The sequence below is a fragment of the Helianthus annuus genome, chromosome 17, assembly GCF_002127325.2.
Source record: "Helianthus annuus cultivar XRQ/B chromosome 17, HanXRQr2.0-SUNRISE, whole genome shotgun sequence".
Taxonomy (NCBI): Eukaryota; Viridiplantae; Streptophyta; class Magnoliopsida; order Asterales; family Asteraceae; genus Helianthus; species Helianthus annuus.
The window spans coordinates 137,200,579-137,213,702 of NC_035449.2; positions in this window are offsets into that span (position 1 = coordinate 137,200,579).

Consider the following 13,124-nt stretch of genomic DNA (forward strand, 5'->3'; position numbering starts at 1 on the left):
ATAGTTGATCGGTTGACGAAATCTGCGCATTTCCTGCCAATCCGAGAGAAGGATAGCACTGGAAAGCTTGCAGAAATAGACTTAAGAGAAATTGTGGCACGTCATGGAGTGCCTATCTCAATCATTTCAGACAGAGATGGATGCTTTGTCTCAAGAATCTGGCAATCATTTCAGGAAGCCTTTGGATCTCAGTTAGATCTAAGCACGGCATTCCATCCGCAAACAGACGGCCAGAGCGAACGGACTATACAAACGTTAGAAGATATGCTTCGCGCATGTGTCATGGATCTAGGCGGCAGCTGGGATACTCACCTACCCTTAGTTGAGTTTTCCTACAATAACAGTTATCATACAAGCATAAAGGCCGCGCCGTTCGAAGCTCTGTATGGCCGCAAGTGTCGATCGCCCTTATGTTGGGCAGATGCCGGAGATAAACGTATGGTTGGTCCTGAACTTGTTCAAGAGACAACCGACAAGATTGCGCAGATCCGAGAACGCATTAAGGCGGCTCGAGATCGACAAAAGAGCTACGCTAATCCGAAAAGAAAATCAGTAGAATTCGAGGTGGGAGACAAAGTGTTGTTAAAAGTCTCACCTTGGAAGGGCGTAGTCAGATTTGGAAAGCGTGGAAAGCTGAACCCACGATACATCGGACCATTCAGAATCTTGAGAAGAATTGGTACCGTGGCGTACAAGTTGGAGTTACCGGAAGAACTTAATGGAGTACATGATACGTTTCATGTATCCAACCTGAAGAAGAGTCCAACACAAGAAAACGTGATCATCCCGGTGGATGAAGTGCATATTGATGAAGCCCTCCGATTTACAGAGCAACCCGTTGAGGTTACTGACTGGAAAGTCAACAAGACTAGGAGGAGCAGTGTGAAACTTGTCAAAGTACGTTGGAGCTCTAAGCACGGACCCGAGTATACATGGGAACGCGAAGACCAGTTCAAAGAAAAGTATCCCCACCTATTCAAGAAGACTCCTGCGAGAGTTAGTTCAACCTGAATTTCGGGACGAAATTCTTTTAACGGGGGGAGACTGTGACAACTAGCACAAAACCGGTAACTTCCGTACATTTTAATTATTATTTAATGACTGCAATTATGAGCTTAAATGTCAACATTGACTGATTAGAAGCTAAGCAAGTGAATTCATGCACGTTGTATACTACAAAATATTGCTTTATGCAAAAACGAGAGCGTTGCGTCAGAAATATTAGTAAACTCACCGGTAAGACACAATGTGTCAACGGAACTGCAGAAAGCAGTCAGACATTAGAATTGAGGCCTAGGTGTAGGTCCTACGACAAAGGTACTTTAAAACCCAAGAGTACATATCAGGGTTTAATTTATGGTCGTTACGAAAGCTAAAACATGCACTAAAAGGCACCCGAAACACACTTTAAGTGCAGAACTAATTACGACAAAACTGCGAAACGAACGTTGGTGGCCGCCCGGATAATATTTAATCCCACAAATATTCTGTTATGATTAAAATTTTATTTTAATCAGGTTCGTGTTGAAAAATAAATTGAAACGCTTAAAAACGTTATTTTTCAAGTTTAAGCGCGTACCGTGAGTTCCTACGCGACACAGTGCTTACACTGCAAAACGCAGACAACGCAGAAAACCTAGGAATATACCAGGAATATGCTAGGAGTATGCTAGGAATATTCCAGGAATATGCTAGGAATATGCTAGGAATATTCCAGGAATATGCTAGGAATATGCTAGGAATATTCCAGGAATATGCCAGGAATATGCTAGGAATATTCCAAGAATATGCCAGGAATATGCTAGGAATATGCCATATGGAATGTCTATAAATACCGTGAGATGGCACATATGAACTTTCACACTTCACAACACCAAACAACTCTTCTCTCTCCCTCTAGAAAGCTCACGGCCAAACATCCCTAATCACCCATCAATTTTTCGAGCCTTGTTCAAGCCATTCCAAGCATACCCAAGCATCAAGGATCACGTATTAGGAGGCTTGGTGCACTCGGAGCACGAAGGACCTTTTTCTCTAGCTTTTATCCACCACATTCGCGTCTAGATTCTTCCCTAGCCTCGAGCTAGTGGTGAGTTACTTAAAACACATTCTTGAACTAATCTAGAGTGATTAATATGATAGATAACAGTTAAAACTTGGAATCTTGCAATTTGATACATTAAAGTCTACTAAAAGACACTTAAATGATGGATAAAAGCTCACATGATGTGTAAATGTTGTAGTATTTGATTTGTGGGATTATTTAGGCCCGATCTACGTTGTGGTAGCTCGGATCACCGTTTAACCCGACTTTGTTAAGATCATAGATCTTGACATAAGCTTGTTTCGGACGGTACAAGGGTTAAAAGGTGAAACTCTACCACACGAGAAACATGAACTTGTGTAAAAGTATTTTTACTTGTAAAAAAGTGTTTAAAACTTGCCGATCTATGTATCTACAAGTGGTATTTTCAAAAGACCAAGCGTCAAAAGGAACCACATGTTCTAAACCGGATCTTACACAAACAAAAGTGATTTTTGTGAACAAACAAGTGTATGGACACTTGTGTAACAAAAGTTTTAACAAAGAAATAATTTTCGTAAAAACCGACTAGAAGTTGTGAAACTTTATATTCTTTGAAAATAAGGTTTTTGAGAAACTAAACTTATTTTTAAAGATAACAAGACTTACTAAATGTGCTAGTAAGTTACTACACAATTTTAGTAAATAACCAAGTTCATGAAATGGAGAAATTAGTGATATTCGTGGATGATTATTGTTGATAAGTGTTGTTGATGATTGTTGACGATTTAAAAGAAAATAAACACATGTTTTGAAAACATGGGAAACCTCCATTTTTAGGGGAAACTCTGCCAAAATTTTTATAAATTTTGATACTTAGAAAAATATAAGTTTTTGAGAAACTTATTCCCTAAAAATGTATTTAAGAATATTACCAAGGTTTCCCTAATTTTTGGTGATAAGAAATGAGGATTTCTTCAAGAATAAAAATGGATATAAGTATGTATATTTTTGAGAGAAAAATATATATTATTTTATCACCAACTTCTGTGCTAAGTGTATATAGTATGTGTTATACGTGCTAGCATATTAAGACGTAAAAATACACTAAATACTCATGAGGAGTATAAACATGAAAATACACATACAATATACAAGACACATAATTCGGGTGCAAAGTGCAAAACACAAGATACTTATATTAATTTGCGAAAAATAATATAAGTAAGATACTTAGTTAAAAAAAAAATATGAAATATTTTTAACACGACAATACGAATACAAAAGTGAGTGACTGAACTTGTGCGACGCAAGTCTAGTGACTAACGTTAAGAAAACGCGTATAGGTTACGACGTTAAATAAGCAAACCCGGTGAAGTTTACGACGCACAGGAACGCAAAGTTGTGAGTTCATGCTCCCCCTTTTCTCTTAACTGTTTTCAGTTTTATAACTTCGGGGGTGAAATACATGTTACAAATATTTTTATGTTTAACAAATGGTATGATAATAAAAAGCACACTTGGTGAGAACGAGTACCAAGTGTGTAGCGATATAAGAATACAAGAAACACACTTGGTGAGAAACGAGTACCAAGTGTGATGTGATATAAGAATACGGGAAGCGCGCTTGGTGAGAAACGAGTACCAAGTAGGATGCGCTATGAAAAATGATGCGAGGAATCGTGTCACGAATAGGGTACAGAAGCACCATTAATCAACAATATACCTAGACCGCAGAACAAAAGGTTAGATCTAACGGGTGCCGGGCAGCCACACTCTCGATGAGGGCGAGTATCGAGTAGTGCTTTTGTGTCTCAGAATATACCAATTAAATGCCTAAGGTTTGGTGACTTCCTATGTCGTGTCACATGTTAATGGCTTTGCAACCCATTAACAATCCTGATACATACAGGAATTCTTAATTTACATAAAAACTCATACCATTCTAAAACTTGATGAATACTTGAGTACGTGGGGTACTCAAGAAAAGCATGGATTATACTTGAGTACGTGGGGTACTCTAGAAGAATTTGAATCATACATGAGTACGTGGTGTACACATGAAACTGGATTTTATGAAAACTCGATTTATTCACAAAATATGTTTTCATACAAAGTATACAAAAGTGCAAAACAAAACGGCATGAATTCACACCAACATTATGTTGACGTTTTTCCAAAACTCACATGTATTTCAGGTAACTAGGACGGATGTGCGCGTGGTCTCTCTTATGCTCGTGGATGTCGCTTGTGTTTGTCCTTAAATAAAGTGTAAACCTTTTAAGACAATGTTTTATGTTAACTCGCGTTGTAAACGCTAACTTATGATTTCAAGTTATGGTATTTGAAGTTATTTTCATGAGCATGTAGTATGTTTACCTTTCGTATGCAATGAGAACCTTTCATGATCACACCTCGTGCTTCCGCCGCAGAAAGGGGTGTGACAGAGCATGCATAACACAATACCATATATAGTACAAACCGACAATAATACACTAACCGGATTAGAAGATGAACAAGAATTAGTCCGAAAACTTCAAAGAATGGAGGTGGGGTCGCCGGCTTCGAGAGAGAGAAGAGAGAGCAAGTAGGGTTTTGTGAGTGTTGTGATTTTTGATAAAAGTGTGAGAGGGTTACAACACTCCCATGTTTAATCGACTAAGGGAGGATGGGCCGAACCCAGCTTGGGCTGCCCTATGGTTCCGGTTACAATCATACGGCCTAAATGGGCTTATCCAAACGGTTCAAGCTAATTAAGTTGTGCGACCCAACCGGGCTTGTGTGCATTGTGCGATCGGGTGCAGGTTGTGCGGTTCGGTTCATGTAACACATATACACATTCAAATATCACATAATCATGCATTCATTCAATTAGTATAGTTCACATAAGCACGTAACGTTACACGAAAGTAGGTTCGAAATACGAGTTGTCACATTATCCCCAACTTAAAAGAAATTTCGTCCCGAAATTTGGTACGCACTTACTGAGGAAGCTAGGTAAGTTGTATAGGTAAGTTGTATCGTTCACTGGTTTTCCTGGGGTGTCACATCCTCCCCCCGTTGATCTGGAATTTCGTCCTGAAATTCCGCCGTAGTAGCTTCAGCCTCAGTAGTGGTTGCATTGGTTCCGAATAACTGGGGATACTTTTCTGTCATCTGGTCTTCGCGTTCCCAGGTGTACTCTGGGCCACGACGAGAGTTCCAACGAACTCGAACAAGAGGGATTCTCTTGTGTTTGAGGACCTTAACATCCCGGTCCGTGATTTCTACAGGTTCCTCGACGAAGTGCAACTGTTCGTCGATAGTGAGCTCTTTCAAGGGAATTATGAGGGTCTCATCTGACAAGCACTTCTTCAGATTCGACACATGGAATACGTTGTGAACTGCCCCGAGTTCTGCTGGTAGGTTTAGTCTGTAGGCTACTTTGCCTATTCTTTCTATGATCTCGAACGGTCCGACATACCGCGGATTGAGCTTGCCTCGTTTGCCAAAACGGACCACACCCTTCCAGGGTGAGACTTTAAGTAAAACCCGGTCCCCGACCTGAAATTCCAATGGCTTCCTACGCTTATCCGCGTAGGCTTTCTGACGGTCGCGTGATGCCGCCATGCGTTGTCTTATCTGTGCAATCTTTTCCGTGGTGTCCACTATAAGTTCTGGACCCGTGATCTGACTATCCCCCACCTCTGCCCAACAGAGAGGTGACCGGCATTTACGTCCGTACCATGCCTCAAATGGAGCAGCTTGTATACTGGTGTGATAACTGTTATTATACGAAAACTCCACCAAAGGAAGATGCTTTTCCCAGCCGTTGCCGAAATCGATGACACATGCCCGAAGCATGTCTTCTAGAGTTTGTATCGTGCGTTCAGACTGTCCATCCGTCTGAGGGTGATATGCTGTGCTTATGTCTAACTGTGAACCAAAAGCTTTGTGCATTGCTTGCCATAGTTCTGAAGTGAATCGTGCATCGCGATCCGAGATAATAGAGGTGGGCACCCCGTGCCTTGAGACTACTTCCTTCAAGTATATGTCTGCAAGTGTGGAAAACTTGTCCGTTTCTTTGATTGCCAAGAAGTGAGCAGATTTGGTGAGTCGATCCACGATCACCCAAATAGTATCGTTCCCACACTGAGATCTAGGCAGGCCTGTAACAAAATCCATGGAAATTTCCTCCCATTTCCACTGTGGTATCTTTGGTTGCTGAAGTAAGCCTGCTGGTTTCTGATATTCTGCCTTGACTCTTGCACAGGTTAAGCATTTGCCGACATAAGTGGCAATGTGGGCCTTCATGCTAGGCCACCAATAAGTAGTTCTGATGTCGTGGTACATCTTATCCGAACCTGGATGTATAGAGTAGCGAGACTTGTGTGCTTCATCCATCACAAGTTCTCGTAAACCGCCATATAGTGGGACCCAGATACGCCCCGTTACGTAGTAGGCGCCGTCTCCCTTCTGTTCTAATCGTTGCCTCGAGCCGCGTAGGGCTTCAGCCTTGACGTTTTCCGGTTTCAATGCTTCTACCTGAGCATCCCGTATCTGTGCAGGAAGACTAGACTGAATGGTGAGCTGTAAGGCTCGTACACGCCTAGGTGCAGTATCTTTTCGACTGAGAGCGTCAGCCACAACATTGGCTTTGCCTGGATGGTACTTGATAGCACATTCGTAATCGTTCAGTAGTTCAACCCATCGACGTTGACGCATGTTTAATTCTTTCTGCTTGAAGATATGCTCGAGACTCCTGTGATCGGTGTAGATAGTGCACTTGGTACCGTACAGGTAGTGTCGCCATATCTTGAGCGCGAAAACAACAGCTCCCAGCTCTAAATCGTGCGTCGTGTAGTTCCGTTCATGAACCTTGAGTTGGCACGAAGCGTAAGCTATGACCTTGTCGCGCTGCATTAATACACATCCAAGACCCTGAATGGATGCATCACAGTAAACCACGAAGTCGTCTGTGCCCTCTGGCAATGAGAGGATAGGTGCACTGCAAAGTCTATCCTTTAAGTGCTGGAAAGCAGTTTCCTGAGTGTTGCCCCAACGGTATGTGACACCCTTCCGTGTCAGTAGTGTAAGCGGCTGTGCAATCTTCGAGAAATCCTTGATGAACCGTCTGTAATATCCTGCCAAACCCAAGAATTGGCGTATTTCCGTTGGTGTACGCGGTGCAGGCCAGTTCCTGATCGAATCTACCTTGGATGGATCGACATGGATCCCATCCTTATTTACCACGTGGCCTAGAAAGTGGACTTCACGAAGCCAGAAGTCACATTTCGAGAACTTGGCGTACAGTTATTCCTTTCGAAGAAGTTCCAAGATAAGACGCAAATGCTGCTCATGTTCCTCCTGACTCTTGGAATAGATCAGGATGTCGTCAATGAATACAATCACAAACTTGTCTAAGTAGGGTTTGCACACCCTGTTCATAAGATCCATAAATACGGCAGGCGCGTTCGTTAACCCGAACGGCATGACAAGAAACTCGTAGTGACCGTAGCGAGTTCTAAATGCTGTCTTGGAGACGTCCTCCTCGCGGACTCTCAGCTGATGATAACCTGACCTCAAGTCTATCTTGGAGTAGTAGCACGACCCTTGCAACTGGTCGAATAAGTCGTCTATGCGCGGAAGAGGGTAACGGTTCTTCACCGTCACCTTGTTGAGTTCTCGGTAGTCTATGCACATCCTGAAGGTACCGTCCTTCTTTTTCACGAATAACACTGGAGCTCCCCAAGGCGAAAAGCTTGGACGAATAAAACCCTTTCCCAAGAGCTCTTGTAGCTGCTTTGACAGTTCTTCCAGTTCAGTTAGAGCTAAGCGATACGGTGCTCGAGCTATGGGTGCTGCTCCTGTAGCAAGCTCGATTTGAAATTCGACCTGGCGATGAGGCGGTAGACCAGGTAAATCTTCAGGAAACACCTGAGGGAAGTCGCGTACAACTGGAATGTCCTCCAATTTCTTTTCTTTCGCTGATGTGTCAGTAACGAGTGCCAAAATAGCGGTGTGACCCTTCCGCAAACATTTTTGAGCCTTTAGGAAAGAGATGATGCCAACCACAGCACCACTCTTATCGCCTTGAACTTCGAGAGGTTCCTGACCAGAACGGGGAATACGGATGATCTTCTCGCTGCACAAGATCTCTGCCTGATGTTGGGATAACCAATCCATCCCTATAACAATATCGAAACTTCCCAAGACTATGGGAATAAGGTCGATGGAGAAAGCTTGACCGGCTAAGACAATCTTACAACCCCTGACTACTTGCGTGGCTTCTAGACTCTTACCATTAGCTAATTCTACTACATGTTTGGTGGGTAAGAGTGTTGGTGCACGATTTAACAATTTACTGACTTTTAGCGATATATAACTTGTATCAGAACCCGAATCAAACAAAACAGTAACATAAATATCGTCGAGAAGAAACTTACCCATAACCACATTGGGATCATTCCTTGCGTCACCCTGACCCAGCACGAAAGCACGACCCCTAGCTTCGTTGCCGTTGTTGTTGTTCCCGTTGCCCTGGTTATTGTTGTTGTTGCGATTTTGGTTCTGGTTCAATTGAGGGCAATCTCGTTTGAAGTGGCCTTCAGCCCCACAATGGAAACATCCCCGGTTTCCACGCTGTGGCTGCTGTTGCTGGTTCTGTGGAGCTGGCGGTGGGAGTTACTGGTTCTGATTTGCTGGTCGCGCACTCCTGCAGTCTTTAGCTTCATGACCCATCTTGAGGCATCTTTGACAACGTTCCCTGCGACATCTTCCACTGTGGTGTTTGTTGCACCTACTACACCATGGGTGAATTCCCCGATATCCACCCTGTCCCTGACTGCCTGATGATTGCTGATTCGGACTCTGGTAGTCATTTGTCTTGCGCTGCTGTGCTTGAGACTGAGCAGAAACTGATCCCTTGCTGGAATCCCCCTCCCATTTTCTCTTGTTGTCACTGGGAGTAGCGGAAGTAGTGACAGCAGTAGTGGTAGCACTGATGCGTTTGGGCAGCTTGTTCTGTTCCACCGCCTGATCCGTAAGGCGTTGAGCAAGACGCTGAATGTCTTGGATGTTGTCGAGGTTTGCCGATGTAACATGGCTCTGAATCTCGGATGCCAAACCCTTGAGGTACAACTCGATGCGCTTGATTGGAGGGTCCACCATGGTTGGACACAAGATGGCCAGTTCGTTCGACCGTTTCGTGTAGGCTTCAATTTCTGACCCCGTCATTTTCAGGTGGTAAAACTCATCTTCCAACTTGTGGATGTCATCCCGCGTGCAGTATTCACGTTTGATGAGTTCCTTAAAATCGTTCCAAGGGGTGGCGTTAGCAGCTGCCAACCCTAGAATCTGAACTTGCGCGTTCCACCAGGTTAGCGTGATTCCTTCCAACGTACCAGTGGCGTACTTGACCCTGCGAGGGTCAGGGCATTCACACATCTCGAACACTGACTCGAGCTTCTCAAACCAATGGAGTAGTCCCACTGCTCCTTCCGTGCCACTGAACGTACTTGGATGACAGTCCATGAAGTTCTTGAAAGTGCAAACTGGTTGTGGTGCGTGCTGACCTATTGTGTACGAATAGGCCAAAGTTAAGTACAAGAGTTGGTCTAGGAGTGTAGGATGTAAAGATCCTAGTGTGAGATATGACTACAGGATATTCCTCCTGCTTGTGCGGCTGCAAATGCCGCAGCAACTTGTTCGTTAATGAGAGTCGTCAATTGGGCTTGAGTCATGTTAATTCGTCCAGACATGATCTTCACAGCAAAGATAACATCGGTAAGAGAGAGGTTCGCGTAAAGTGCGATGACAGAAGAGTGTAAGCACATAGGTATTCTCATGTAATAGGGTCATGTGTATCTGGGCATACTACGAGCAAAGTTCTATATAGTTCTAGCATGTAGGCAATAAACATAAACCATATTACCTAGGATGTCGAGTCTTGCACGTGGAGCGAAGCGTCGTTGTGGATCGTTGAGAGCACTGTTCTGGTTATAGTCTGGTTTTAATAAAAACGTTTTCCCATATTAAAACCTAGTTCTCTATAACCAATGGCTCTGATACCAATCTGTCACACCCCCAAAATCCACACGCGGAGTACCACCGCTTGAAGGCGTGACATGACCAGGATCAAGCCATCAATCATATCAAACATAGTGTATAGTAGTTAAAGTAATTCATAAAACCCAGTTCAATACGATTGATGTTCAAACCAAACTTTGTTTAAGTAGCGGAAGCGTGTAAGTAAAACCCAACATAAATAATAATGTATGAAATGTCATAAGTGTTTAGCAAGCATTCACGATCCATTGCCCACAACGACCTGCTCCTCCTTGTGCAAGCTCCATAAGTACCTAAGGTCCTGCAAGGCATGCAGCAGAGAGTCAACAACTAGTTGAGCGAGTTCACAGTTAACAGTTCAGTAATAGTATAGTGTGAGTAGTAGTATGTTCGTTCGTTATGTCATATATCGTATCAGTTTCCATCGCGGCCTCCCAGGCAGGTATGCGAAGACATTAGGGGATGTTTTTCCCAAGTATTCTAGACTAGGTTTATTTGTATCGCGGCCCCCCAGGCAGGTGTGCGAAAATTAGTAAATTTAGTTCGCGGCCTTCCTAAGGCAGGTATTAGTAAATTAAAAATGAGTTTTTGAACCGAGGGCAAAAGCGTAACTTTGAGCTAGGGCAAAATTATAATTTTTATTTTGAGCTGTGGGCAAAAACGTAATTTTAAACGAAGGACGAAAGCGTAATTTTAAACTGGGAATAAAATTAAATTAAAAATGAGTTGGTCCAATAGGGAAGTGACAGGCAGCTAATAATTTTGAGATGGGGGGGGACATAACTTTATTTTGAACTGTGAGCAAAAACGTAATTTTGAGCTGAGGGCAAAAGCATACTTTTGAGCTAGAGGAAAAAACAACATTTTATTTTGAGTTGGAGGCAAAAACGTAATTTTAAACGGAAGGCGAAACCGTAATTTTAAACTGGGAATAAAATTAAAAATGAGTTTTTGAACCGAGGGCAAAAGCGTAATTTTCAGCTAGGGGCAAAATTATAATTTTATTTTAAGCTGGGGCAAAAACGTAATTTTAAACGAAGGACGAAAGCGTAATTTTAAACTGAGAACAAAGTTAAATAAAAAATGGGTTCGTCCAATGGGGAAGTGCCAGGCCAGCTGCCTGGCACTATTCCCTGAACTTGTAAATGTATATGTAGGTAATAGGTTGGATTAAAGTAGGGTCACGCTCATGTTAAGGCCGGATGGTGTGGGGGCGTCACCCTTGCCTACTCAGCATCAATGGCGTCTGGGTGGTGGTGGCGCCACCCCACACCATAGGGTTTAAGGAGGAGCGCTATAGGAAGCTCGCCACCATGGTAACGAGGAGGAAGCAGTGTTCAGGTGGGGCCCACATGCATTTCAACCAATACAATTTTTTTTTTATTTTGTTTAATAGGGGGCTTTATACCATACCATGCAAGTTAAGAGAGGGCGTGATAAAGCCCCCTGACTGACGTGGATCTGATGTGGCGCTAACGTGTCCTGATAAAGCCCCTAGGGGCTTTATCCCGCACCCCATAGCCTAAGACCATAACATAACGCCATCTTACGTCATTGCCATAATGTGGTTTGACTAATTCATCATTCAACTATTACATTGTGGTTTAATTAAAATTGAAATAAAAAGAAAAAAAAAGTATGTGTGTGTTTGAATGTGATTGGTGGAAAGATGTGGACCCAACCACCCAAAGTGTGTGGCCGTTAAATGATTGTGGTGTTGTGGTTTGGCAGATAAAATTTCGTTAAATGGTGGCAGAGGCGCCACCCCATGACAAGTGGTCTAGAGTGATAGTATTTTGGGAAAATAGCCAAAATGGCCAAGTTTCAGTCAACATTTCCAAATTAGCCAAGTCAAACGTCTCGTGGAGACGTGTGAAACATGTGCAAACGTCTTGGCTGTCACACCCCCAAAATCCACACGCGGAGTACCACCGCTTGAAGGCGTGACATGACCAGGATCAAGCCATCAATCATATCAAACATAGTGTATAGTAGTTAAAGTAATTCATAAAACCCAGTTCAATACGATTGATGTTCAAACCAAACTTTGTTTAAGTAGCGGAAGCGTGTAAGTAAAACCCAACATAAATAATAATGTATGAAATGTCATAAGTGTTTAGCAAGCATTCACGATCCATTGCCCACAACGACCTGCTCCTCCTTGTGCAAGCTCCATAAGTACCTAAGATCCTGCAAGGCATGCAGCAGAGAGTCAACAACTAGTTGAGCGAGTTCACAGTTAACAGTTCAGTAATAGTATAGTGTGAGTAGTAGTATGTTCGTTCGTTATGTCATATATCATATCAGTTTCCATCGCGGCCTCCCAGGCAGGTATGCGAAGACATTAGGGGATGTTTTTCCCAAGTATTCTAGACTAGGTTTATTTGTATCGCGGCCCCCCAGGCAGGTGTGCGAAAATTAGTAAATTTAGTTCGCGGCCTTCCTAAGGCAGGTATGCGAAGTCAGTCATAATATCGCGGCCAACCCTTGGCAGGTGTACGAAGATCAGTTCAATAAGTGTTACTAGTCTAGCCGTATCTTGTCGTTAGGTTCTATCATCCGAGTATATACAATAAGTCATCCAATCCCATTCCTACCCGGGAACCCCATGCCTTGGCTGTGTGAACTCACCTTGGTTTGCTCGGCAGATACACAAAAAGTTCGAGTAAGCTATAGGGTGATCAACCACGTCCTAGCATGGTTATCATACAAGTCAGGTTCGTATCCGAATATAGCACATAGGTTCTACACGTATTGTGGCAAATAAAATCATGGCATACATAAGTATTCATAGCAGTCCAATAGCAGTCACGTAAACAAGTCCAAGTATCCGGCCCAATCGGTTGGGCTCGTGACAGTGCAAGTCCAATAATAATGTGCAAGTGTTCACGGTCTCGAGTCGAGACTAACGATCTCGAGTTATACTGGTTTCGAGGTCTCGAGTCGCAACAAGGAGGTCTCGAGTCATCATGGTCAGGTCGAGACTACACGGTCTCGAGTCGCAACCGGACCCGCAACCGTGGTCTCGGTTTGTGCTGCTTGTGTGTTGGCAATG